Below are 12,287 nucleotides of genomic sequence, written 5' to 3'. Positions count from 1 at the left end.
TTGAGAAGGCAGTTACTGTCAGGCAATGCTGCTGCGGATGTTGCTGCTTTGGTGCCTCAAGTACCAAGAAACTCAATATAGACAAGACAAATTTTTTGTATTTGTTGATTTGACAGACACTATCTTGCTTGCTTTGTTAAATATGATGGATTGGATGTGGTGAATAACCTTCAGTCCATCCTGGGGAAGGTAGCGAGTTATTGACTTTCCAAGTCCTGACTGCTGGCTGTCATTAAGAAGTTTGACTTATCAGAAGCATGTTTGGAAGATTGTCTTGTTTCTCCTTCATGCTTTTCTCACCCATTTTTCTGAAGAATGCACACGTTGTGGACTGTCGGTTTTGAAGGCCAAATCTTCTTAGTTCTATATCGTCACTTTCTGTTCAATTCTGTTTCAGAAATGAGTGAACTTTCGACACCATTCTTACATGTGCTTTATGTTGACGTACAATATTCGTTCAATTGAGGAAGCTCCATTGGAACCATTCCATGACAGGTTTTACCTCTGTATCTTTCACGGAAGAATTTTGTGGAAATGAATGACAGATTTCTAGATAGCAGTCCTTATCTTTTACGAATCAAGCATTGCAAAATGCGGCTGGTGATAGTTTGTCAGAAGTTTGGGAAAGGTCACAGTCTGGACGAGACTGATCCTGATGTGAGGACTATCAAATTAGCATGTTCTGCATATGAAGCAGAAGTAGAACTTGGAATTATTTGATTTATGGAACATGACGCTTATTGCATATTTGTTGCTTTAATGACAGGACAGGCAACATGATAGCCATGGCGGACTTTTTTCTACTTCGCCTCCCATTGGATCTCTGACAAGCTTGCCTTCAGTTATTGAAACATCTTTTCATTATACCACTTGTTGTCAGTTGGTTGCTCATCATTGTATTGTCATCTGGTAGATCTTTTTAAAATAATCCCCTTGATTCTAATGAGGTCTGCGATTTTCAGTTTGGAATAACAAGATCTTATTGTGGAAAATTTATTTCAGCATTTACTGTTTCCATGTTGCTTCAACTGCGATCTTCTTTGCTAGGCACTGAAAATGCCAATTCCTGTCTTCAGAAACTGTTGAACTTCCCCAGAATGTAGATGTCAAAGGACTGTTGAAAAGGCACGATCACTACAGTTCTTGCTTTTGACACTAGTATTTCTGCGGACGAATCACTTGCTGCAACAAGTTCACAGCAACCTCCCCATTTTGACCTTACAAAAGCGACTGGAAGAGACACTGGTTCTAAAGCAGACACCCTGAACACCAGCAACGCAGTTACTGAAAAACTACTTCCCTCTAAACCTCGCAATTATGGACTAAATTCCATCGGTTTGGAAGTTTGGACGAAACAGGGATGAGGGAAAGACCAATAAAGGAGATGATGCTGACCAAAGAAGACCACAAAGGCCCAAGGTGTGCTCAGAGACCACCCTGGTTCAGTAACTGCAGATGGGGCGTCACGCTTGCTTCCTACCTAGAACTGGAAGAGATGATGCAGAAAAAAATTTTAGGGGCACTTTAAGAAGTCTTGGAAGTCAATGATTGAAAATATTCTGGCATTTTTTTAAGACTTCAACTGTAATGTAATATATTTTGTTAATCACATTGTAAATTTTGTGGATGTGCATCCTCCAAATAAAGCGTAAGAGGAAGCTATAAGATCTGCAAGTGTAGAGAAGACCTTGATCAATATGATGGTGTAGAGAACCATACTTTCTTTGGAACCTATAAGATCTGCAAGTGTGAGCAAGGCCTTGATCTATATGTGTGTAGAAACCAGACACTGGATCTACAAGCAATTTATCTGATCTGTAAGCTACTCAAGGTTCTCTTCTACGAATCAATATAGTTCTGGCTGTTTAACTTGGTAGTCCATCTTTTTTCATCTAACGATTGAAAGAATTACCTCAGCGACTTGAACATAGATTTACTGATTAAAGAAGCCTCTAGCCTCCGTTTTTATGTGACGATGATATTTCGTTCGTATTATTGTGCTGCAACAGATCTTCTGTATTCTCACTGTCTACTACACATGTAGAGCAGTGAAATTCAACATCTTCAGTGTCCCAAAGCGCCAGGTTTGCATACCAAGCTGGGGATGTAAAGTGAGAAAAACCCCGTGTAGCCATGCAGAGGCTTCTGTTCAATTGGTCATATGCAAGAAAATATACCGTGTCAGAGTTTGCATCAGGACAGACATTCTTGCATGCCCAGAAATTGCACTCCTGTCGCCTGACATCAAAATAAGAGCAGTGCTGTGCTTTCATACCAGGAATGACAAAATGAAATTGATTTGAAAGGTCCTCTCATTACCTTTTTCCCTGTGCAATTAGATGAACCAATGAAAGAAGATGGAGAACAGCGGATACAACCGAAGTAAGTGATTGTTACACCCAATTCGATCAAATATTTTATTTGGCTAAAGTATAAGATGGTTAACACGGACTGTTAACACCTTTTTAATGTCGATCCCACTTGACCGAGGCCGACTGTACCTTGACTCAACCGGCACGTGTGAGGGTTAATCTAGGTTCGTATGCTTCCCTTGCAAGTATACATCAGATAGCCTACCTGCATTTTCCTTGGACCAGGCCAACATCATCTTCGAAATGTAGAAGAGCCTCTTGATTACGAATTACGAATATATATGGCCACAAAGTGTAAAGTTTACAGATCCAACATTACTTGAACAGTTTCTGAGAAACATAGTGTTTGTCTTGGCACTTCCATGTCCCTCTTCACATCTGCATATACATCTCTCTCTCTCTCTCTCTCGATTGGTAAGAAAGGCTCACGCAGACACCAACCTGACAACGGGATAATTCGATCGGCCTCCTTAGAAACCAATCTGGAGGTTCATCCTTCTAGATTCTTCCCCAACAGGCCAACAGTGCGACCCAGCAGAAAAACTAGCAGCAACTTGGCCTTCAATGCAAACTGCAAATGAGAATTACGACCCACGACCATTAATTATTTTTAGTAATGCTGTACTATCGTCGACGTTTCTGGTCAAGGAAATCTGACGCTTCAGATCACAGTCAACTTTAACACTTTCACTCAATGTTGTAATGGCTTTAACATATGCAATAACGTAAAATGTAACGTATTGTATTTTAAAAAAAATATAATTAGAAAAAAAATAATAAGTTCTCAAAAATAATAAAAATCAATAAAAATTATTGTATTGTACTTATATCGTATCGTAACCATATCATACGATACGGTGCCTGTATCGTAACTGTACGATACAGGTGCTATCGTATCGCATTTTGAAACGTGACAATATGTATTGTACGATGCGGCCCTGTATTATATGATACATACAACACTGTTTCACCTGTAATCAACGGCTCATCCATCAAGAGGCATCCTACCAAGAGAAAATAGCCATATATGGTTTCTTGCATATAAGACAGCAACCCACCGTAACTTCCACGCAGATACCAAAAGGAATTGCATCCAACCTTCTCCGCTGCAGGCAACCAATCAAGGGAAACTTGAGTATAAATAGCACCAACCAACAGAATTGGCTAGCCAACATCATTTAAAACTTAGACTGGAGATTACATTCTCAAAGGCTAATTGGTTCCTGATTAGTCAAATACTCGTTCCTGCCACCTGAAAGGATAACGGCCATAACAGACCCCTGCCATCTCTCTCTCTCTCTCTCTCTCATGTACACACATTCATACAATCCAACTAGGATGCATTCTGAATATATTATTAAGGCCAAAATCATTCTAGTAATTAAAAATTTTGTCCATATGTTGTATTTCTCAACTACAAAAGATATCTTTCAAGAGGTTGCTGCTTCATCTTCAACTTCATCTTCCTTGACATCACCTTCTGGCTGACCACTAGGAAGAGGGCGGCCGCTTAAAGGATCAATTACACGAGGATCACGAGGCCCACCCTTACGTGACATTGCTAGCATAGGAGGTGGCGGCAGAAGCCCCGCCCGGAAAAGAATTCGTTGAACCGGTTCAGAGGCTGAGCACCAACGGACAACCAGTATCTGAATAATGAAATAGTGCTAAGTTACTAACATCAACAAAAAACAAAAGGGTCTTTAGGCTATATAAAGAGGAGAGTTTGCATCCACACTTGAATGTGTGCCTGTGCACACTCACATGCATGCATAGATGCACAAAATTCTCATCATCGTAAAGACAAAGCAGATGAATCAGACAAACAGGACGTATTGCATCCCCCCCCCCCCTCCCCCCCAAAAAAAGAAAAAAGAAAAAGAAAAAAATCAAATTTTCAAGCATAGATCTGCATCTTGTCAAACCAATTAACAAAAACGAAGCGGCAAATGCAACATTGTGTGACAAACAAGCATGTAGATGAAAAGATAAGAAAAAAAAAGGAATTGTCATATAGAGGATCAATGGCAAGTTACCTGCCAAATTTACTTTCTCCCATTTCTCCTCATGAAAGAAGCCAAGATGGAATATGTAAACAATCTTAACCTTGCTTCGATTGTTGAAACTGTTAATAGCTCTAGAAGCATCTAGGAATCAGCAATATGATGCTAGCATGGTTGAGAGCTCTCTTCACACTACAGAAGCGATATATAAATTATGAACCTTTAATTTCTCTAGAAAGTATAAGTAAGATATCATGTGGTTGCCTATTAACTCCTTAAATCCTCTTCCCAAAGACAGACTCATTTCTCCAACAAGCAAAACCCCTAAGGATGCTCTTCCATCTTGATGACAAAGTTGTTCTTATTTTTTACAAATTGGACTTGAGATTAATGATCACAAGTAGTCATAGTTTTCATAAAAATAACAGCATGTCTGATCTCACCTTGCATATACTGGGGATATCACATGTCTTGAAGCACACAAGTACTTTTTACTTCAAAATTTCTGGAATTAGAGCAGCCCACTGGCAGCATCCTCATTCTCTATTTTTCCAGGAAGAAAACAGATTCTAGGTCTGTAGCAATATGGAATCATTCAAAGTGCATTGCTACATGACTAAGACAAACCATATTAATAATCAAAGCAAAGAGCTTCCTATTACAAATTAACAACTTGATACTGGATTCACATCCAGCAGAAGGAAAACATCACTTCAGGGAGTCCTTGTTTAACCTTTGCCTAGCGATACATGAGAAAAAACTACCCAAATACTTACCAAGACGAGCATTACAATAACAGATTCAGCATGCACACTTACAAGAAAGAGGTAAACTAGATTCGGCACGTGATGCAGTTTCAGGTAGAAGACACTTTATCATGCAGTAACAAACATACAGAGATATGCAAATACCCATGGCTACTTACCAAGACAAGCATTACAATAACAGATTCAGCATGCACACTTACAAGAAAGAGGTAAACTAGATTCGGCAAGTGATGCAGTTTCAGGTAGAAGACACTTTATCATGCAGTAACAAACATACAGAGGTATGCAAATACCCATGGCTACTTACCAAGACAAGCATTACAATAACAGATTCAGCATGCATACTTACAAGAAAGAGGTAAACTAGATTCGGCACGTGATGCAGTTTCAGGTAGAAGACACTTTATCATGCAGTAACAAACATACAGAGGTATACAAATACCATGGCTACTTACCAAGACAAGCATTACAATAACAGATTCAGCATGCACACTTACAAGAAAGAGGTAAACTAGATTCAGCACGTGATGCAGTTTCAGTAGAAGACACTTTATCATGCAGTAACAAAAATACAGAGGTATGCAAATACCCATGGAAGTTTTCTATTCTTCAATGCCAACTTTATCCTTACCAACAAGGAAACAATGTAATGTTGAGACGACCCACAGGCCCATAACTTTACGGCGTGAAGAAAAAGCGAAAACAAGTTAAAGAGTGAGTTGCTAAACAAAGATAATCTTTACTAAACATGGGGATCGAAGTAGCATTTGTCTCTTAATTAAAGAAAACTGCAATAGAAAATCATATATTTGCACCAAATATTTACTTTTGCATCAAATCAAGATTAATTATCCTCTAAATCTTAATGCTGTTTCCAGATAACACCATTAAACTTTTCTACTCGACAATTCGAAGTATAACTCTTCAACGACCCGATCAATCGCCAGAAAATAACACAACTTAAAAGAGGAAATGTTCACAGAAACAAGAATGCTGGTGAGAAGGAGACTCACTTGACTCTATCGAAATTCAAACCCATGCGCTTCCCACCATCCTGTCCTGCACAACTCACAAATTGAACCTCTCAATACCGTTTCTAGAGATCGAAGTAGGACAATTTGAGTAAACCCGAAAAAGTAAAAGAAGACAGTTACCAGGCAGAGGATTGTAATAACCCAACACTTCAAGGTGCTTCCCGTCTCTTGGGCACCTGCTATCGGCTGCCATCACCCTGTAGAACGGCCGGTTTTTACACCCAAACCGCGACAATCTAATCCTAACAACCATCGTTGCTTTCTGGAAACAGGTTCTTTTCCAGTTTGGCAAAGATGGGTAGCGGCTAAAAATCAAGATCACAAAGATTAGTAGCAACTAAAATCAAGATCACAGCGTAGGGATCAGAGAAAACAGAGGGATTCAGAAAGAATGTAGCAGTTGCCGTGTACCACCTTCGTCCGCTAGGGCCCAAAAGGATCGTAAGTGAAAAGGGTAGACTTGCAAAAATGTTTATCGGAAAAATATTGCTATAAACAACTCCGTTAAATACTATCAAGAAAATCTCCTTTCGGCAATTGAAAAATAAAGTTTTCAATAAAAACATCGATTTAAGAGAAAGAGAGTTCGAACCATATCTTTTACCGCTTCAAGATGTGATGCGGTGATAGTTTGCGATATTTGAAGTATACTTACAAATACCGATCTTAAATTTTTGCCGGCGAAGTATTTATCGAGAATTTTTTTGGTAAAATTGTTTTTATTTAATCTTAAAAAAAACGTGAAGAAATAAAAAATAACAAATCAAAACATTAGGAACTAATAAAAAGATAAAAAATGTGCAGTTCAAATAATAAAAGTAATAAAGTAATAAGTGTTGTATTGCATTTAGATCATGTTAAGAAACAAGAAGAAATAAAAACAATGAAACAAAATTTAAAAAATAAAAGCAAAATAAAAAAAATCGCTAAAAATTGTGATGTAATCACGGTAAATTGATTTTCAATTATCAAGATCTTTCCTTTTTCGTCAACATCGCAACTTTTCAAAATAACAAAATATTTTTGGCTATGCAGTTTGATCCTTTGATATTAATGCAATTTTAATTTCTATAGGTCGAGAATTTCATGGGAGATACACCATTCTAAATCTACGATACTTGAGGATAAGCACCGGGTGGGAGAGCTGATTGGGTTGGGTTTGGACACTATAACTCCATCCAGTAGGGGCGAAGCAAGGATTTTTTTTATGGGCGGGCCAAACGGTCCAACGAACTATAATACATTATATATATATATATATATAGACTCACACACTTTAGATAATATTTGCAAATCACAATATAGTAGAAGTGAATATATGTTGTATATAATTGCTCACGTCATGAATGTGAAGCGCGATCTGTCCTACGACATATTTAATAATTGTTTGTATCATTAGCACAAAGTACGATCTGTCCTTAACAGATAAAATACTCTACTTCTATTACAGCGACGTAAGTGTAAGCAGTAAGCATAAGGTGGATATAGAAATATCACAACTCAAAATATATCAAATAAATACATATATAAACTTCAAAACCAAAAAAATAAATGTTACTTACCTAAAACAAAGTTTTGTATTCTTTCTATATAACACAATCAGTTTATGTGTCTATTTTTATTGAAAATAGTTACATATCATTATTCATTCACTTGCACAATAAAATGTAAACAAAAACTACGTCATTTATTATTGAAACTAAATAATGACTCAAACAAACATTACTATAAAAAAGATGCAACAAAATACTTTACCTATTGCAATTATGCTATAGGATTTTTTATCTTGTAAAAACCATCTATAATATCATTGAAATTAAACATTTGAGTAATTTCTTTCTCAATATATAAAAGTAAACAATCTGCAAAGAATTAATCATCTATTTGTTATGCAACATTGTTTTAATAAGTTTTATAGCAGAAAATGCCTTTTCTATGGTTGTAATGGAGACATGAAGCGTTAATAAGACTAAGCAACCTGTATATATCAGGATATCCTTCATTTTTTTTCAACGTACCATTGCTTGACATAGTTCTGATAGTGTATCCACAGTTTGTAAACTTGGATGATAACAAATATCATTCTTAACATGTTTCAACTGATAATTTAAACTCATAAAATCACAGTCTAGAAAAACTTCAAGATAAAACTTCTCTGCAAGAGTGTATGCATATTGTGTATTAAACGACTTATATTGATATCTAGGGTCGAATGTCGACATCAAACAAAATATTTCTATAGAATTCTCGTTAAATCTACTGTTTAACTTTACTAGCTGAGAATCAATGGCAACAATAAAAATATCAACATGATAATGATGTCTCACAATAATAAAATTATGTTCACGACGAGAACATGATATTCTGACAAAATATTGAGCATCCATATCTGGAATAGGGATATCATGTGTCATACAAAATGCTTCGACATTATCTATAAATGAATCCCAACCATTTTCCATAAGTTCTTGTATGAACTTTTTTTAATAATAAACCATAACCATTGCATTTAAAATGTCTTGTCTTTGTTTTTGTAATGACTCACAGAGTATTACTTTGTCCCAAAATTTCTTGTACAAAATGTCAAATAAATACAAAGTCAAATGATGTGATCATGTCATAAGCTGAAAGACTTTCACTTTGTATTTGATATGTTGATTTATTGTTTCTTATTTTGTTCAATACTATACATATTGCATCGAACATTTGATTAAGTCCTCTTCTAGTATCACACCGCTGTAGTGATCCAATTTGATTAAGTCATCTTCTTGTTTCAAGTTCATCTATAGCAATTCTAAATGCAATTTCATTTGTTTGAACTTCATGTAATTCATCATTACAACATTAATGACATATATTAATTGTTCAAAAAATTTATGAACATAGACAATTTCTTTTGAAGCTACAACAAGTACAAGTTGTAGTCCATGAGCAAAACAATGAACATAATATGCATAAGGATATTCATTCAAAATTAATGCTTGTAATCCATTCTATTCACCTCGCATATTACTAATACCATCGTATCATTGACCATGTATATCTTGAATGTTAAGATTATGTTGAGACAACAAAGTAGAAATTACATTATTCAAAGTAATTGTTGTAATATCCTTTACATAGACAACATCTAAAAATTGCTCTTGAATTTGACCTTGCTTATTAACAAATCTAAGAATAACAGTCATTTGCTCTCTCTTAGACTCGTCTCGAGTTTTATCAATAATAATACAATATTTAGCATCAACAATTTTTTCTATAATTTTAACTTTCACTTTACTTGCAAAAACATGTAATATTTCTTTTTGAACGGTTGGTGATGTATATTTAACATTCTTTAAAGCATTATCCAAGACAACTTGTGCAACTCTATCATTATAACTAGCTAAAGTTTTAATGAACTCAATAAAGTTACATTGATTCAATGAACTTGAACTTTCATCTTAGCCTCTAAAAGCACAAGTTTGAAATGCTAACCAACGAACTACGTCTACAGATGCCTTCAATCTTAAGCGGTTGTTGTGAACAAGATCTGAACTTTGCTTTTCAATCATTTTATATATGTGTTGACTTTGACGACTTAATACATTAAATGCTCACACGTTCATATTATGAGGAGAACTTTGACTTGTCCATTCAAGACTACTAAATGCACATGTTTTCTCTCTACCACCTACCCCCTTCTAAACGCTGAATTCTTCAGTAATAAATAGACTATCATTTGAATCTGAAGTACTGAAAAGATAACATGGCAAATAATATGCACTATCTATCATGAGAGAATATTCTAACTATGAAAATTTTTAAAACCAAGAAGATTGAAATTTACGAGGATGATTTGAAGAATCTGACACTGGATATCTATGACACTTGTGCTGATATGACCCATAATTAATATATGTTCGCCTAACTTCATCTCTCTCATTTACTGATATCTTCCATATAGGATGTCGCAACCATGAATCACGTATGATGCTTTTTGCAATTTCAATTTTTGAATACATAAAAGGTGGAGAATCTGAGTAAAAAAGAACAACATCAAGAGCTTTCGGACTAGAACAACCAACATTTTGGTTTTCTCCCTCTTGGTTTTCTTTCCCTTGGTTTTCTTCCTCCTAAACAATAACTTGGTTTTTTTTCCTAAAATAATTTTGAATATTTTTCATCATCTTCTAAATAAGATAACACAAAAAATCTGAAATTTAAAATAAACAATAAGATTTAAACATATCGAAGTAATGGAACTCAAAACATATCACAAACAAAAAAGGCATAGTCACATAGATGATAGATTACACAAGCATTGTAAAATAAAAATGTAAGTGTTGAAAGGAAGTTAACGCTTTTGTTGTCTTTATTTACGACTGTCTTTGCATTGAACATGTGTGCCAACATCAAGCGCCGTTTTTGCTTTACGCGATCACTACTGCATGCAGTAGCACATTGCACGCGTTTGCGCAACAGCGCCCAGGCAGGGGCCTGCAACAATGCAGGCCCGCCCCCTTTTCTTGCAAAAACCGCCTCTTTTGGTTTCTTTGGGTGGGCAATAGCCCTGCACACACCTCAAAAGGGTGTTTGCAGGGTTAATAGCCAATCCCTCTTAGTCAAAACCTATTTTTTAGAAAAAAAATTGAAAATAATTCAAAATTATTTGAAATTTAGATGAAAATATTGTGAAATTAAAAAAAATTCAATTTTTGAGTTTTGGCTCCAAAAATCTCTATAAATACCCCCACAATCCTCCCTCTTGAGTTCAGGCTAACCCTTGGGGGATTTCTAATGCTCCATCACTTGAAGATTTGCCTCTCTCTCCATTTCTCTCTTCTTTTCCAACTTTAGGAGCAAACATCTCCAAGTTCAAACTTCTCAAGGGAGCACAAAAAAACCTTTTAGAGGAATCATTTGATCATTTTGGGAGCTTCATTCGAGGTGATCCTTGAATCATTCAAAGGAGGAGGCTCATCCATATCCGAGGTATGTAATCATCCATTTTAATTTCCTCTTTTTCTCTCACCACCTCTCCATAGCCGTGCAAGAAAGCTCAAATGATTTTTTGTCTGGAATCAAGAGCTATATCTTGAGTGCACTGAGAGTACAAGCAAGGCGGAATAAATTACATTTCTTCATTTTATCTCCAAAAAATATGCTTGCTATATTGTCTTACTCCTCATATATGTTTGAAATGATGTTCATGCATGATATTCTATTTTTTTTTAATTAATGGGCAAATGCATGGTGAGAATGAGTGTTTGGGGTTGGGATTTCGTCATTCTTGTGTTAATTTTTGAGGTTGAGACTTGTCCAATCTGGAAAAGCCATTCACAAATTTGTACATGTTAAAGTGCATTTTCATGTCATTTCACGCTTAGTTTATTTCTTAATCACCCGATTAGGGACCCCAATGAGTGTTTTCCTATGTTGCTTTTCATTTCATGAATATTTTATTTTCTTTCATACCTAATGGTGGAAGAAATGTATTTTCTTGAAGCAAACAATATGATTTTATATTCATATTTGGAAGCATATTTTACAAAAGATTTTCAAAACGAAATATTCCCTCTAATGCGGTCTTGGAGACTTAACTTACGTTCTTGCATGAGCCCAAGTTTCCCTCCAACCTATATCAAAAATTCGAAGTCGGCTATTTTTAATTCATTTCTTGATTTTAATAGTCATGAAGACATATGCATATATACATGTTATATACGTATACATGCACATGAATATCTTTCTTTGTCATTCTCTCTTTATGATTTAACATACTTTTACAAACTCTCGTATACGTATATATGAATATATAGACGTGTATTCCATTTTAAATCTCTTTCTCTATCTTTCTACAATGATCTTCTCTTATCTATTTGATTTAAACCTCATTTTCACAAGCTTTCATACACAAAGCTATATATATATATATATATATATATATATATATATATATATATATATATATATATATACACAAATACATATCTCTTTTTCTTTTAAATCTTTGATTTCATTATTTTCAAGATATCTTTTTCTCTCTCTTTCTTTATATTTATCTCTATAAAAGTCTTTCATTTTTTTCATTCTTTCAATATTTTTCTCTTATAATTTAATATTTTAATT

At 35.2% G+C, this 12,287-nt stretch overlaps 1 pseudogene; it reads right to left on the bottom strand.

The window, feature by feature from the left end:
- Nucleotides 1-3,695: 3,695 nt before the first annotated feature.
- On the bottom strand, nt 3,696-6,793 carry LOC116266658 (30S ribosomal protein S16-2, chloroplastic/mitochondrial-like; annotated as a pseudogene).
- Nucleotides 6,794-12,287: the final 5,494 nt, after the last annotated feature.

Source organism: Nymphaea colorata, chromosome 13, assembly GCF_008831285.2.
Source record: "Nymphaea colorata isolate Beijing-Zhang1983 chromosome 13, ASM883128v2, whole genome shotgun sequence".
NCBI classification, from domain to species: domain Eukaryota; kingdom Viridiplantae; phylum Streptophyta; class Magnoliopsida; order Nymphaeales; family Nymphaeaceae; genus Nymphaea; species Nymphaea colorata.
Note: the sequence above shows the minus strand (reverse complement) of the source record. Positions and strands in the feature narration are given on the sequence as shown.